This window comes from Canis lupus, chromosome 32 (assembly GCF_048164855.1).
Source record: "Canis lupus baileyi chromosome 32, mCanLup2.hap1, whole genome shotgun sequence".
NCBI classification, from domain to species: Eukaryota; Metazoa; Chordata; class Mammalia; order Carnivora; family Canidae; genus Canis; species Canis lupus.
Window position 1 is genome coordinate 40400103 of NC_132869.1, and position 425 is coordinate 40400527.

Here is a 425-nt window from a genome sequence, read left to right on the forward strand (position 1 = left end):
GGATGGGCCCGAGCCGAGCGCCACCTCCCCCACCCCGGGATCTGCTCCGGGGTCAGGGGCGGGATGGGCACGAGCAGGCCGGAGGGGGGGGGGGCCCAACCCTGGGATCTGCCCCGGGGTCAGGGGTGGGGGATGGGCCCGAGCAGAGCGGGGCGGGCCCCCCACCCGGGATCTGCTCCGGGGGCTGCTCCGGGGGCTGGGCGGGGAGGGGCCCGAGCCGAGCGCCCCCTCCCCCCCCCCCGCCGGAGTCCGGGGCTGCTCGGGGGAGCTCCGGGGCTGGGGCGGGGTCCGGGCGGGCTCAGGCCTCCGCCGGGGGCCGCGCCGCGGGGCCGATCCCGCCTCTGGGGCGCAGCCCGGCGGCCTTTCCGGGCCCGCGGCTTCCTCGGCCCGCCCCGCCCCTCGGCCTGGCGGGGCCGCCCCCGACC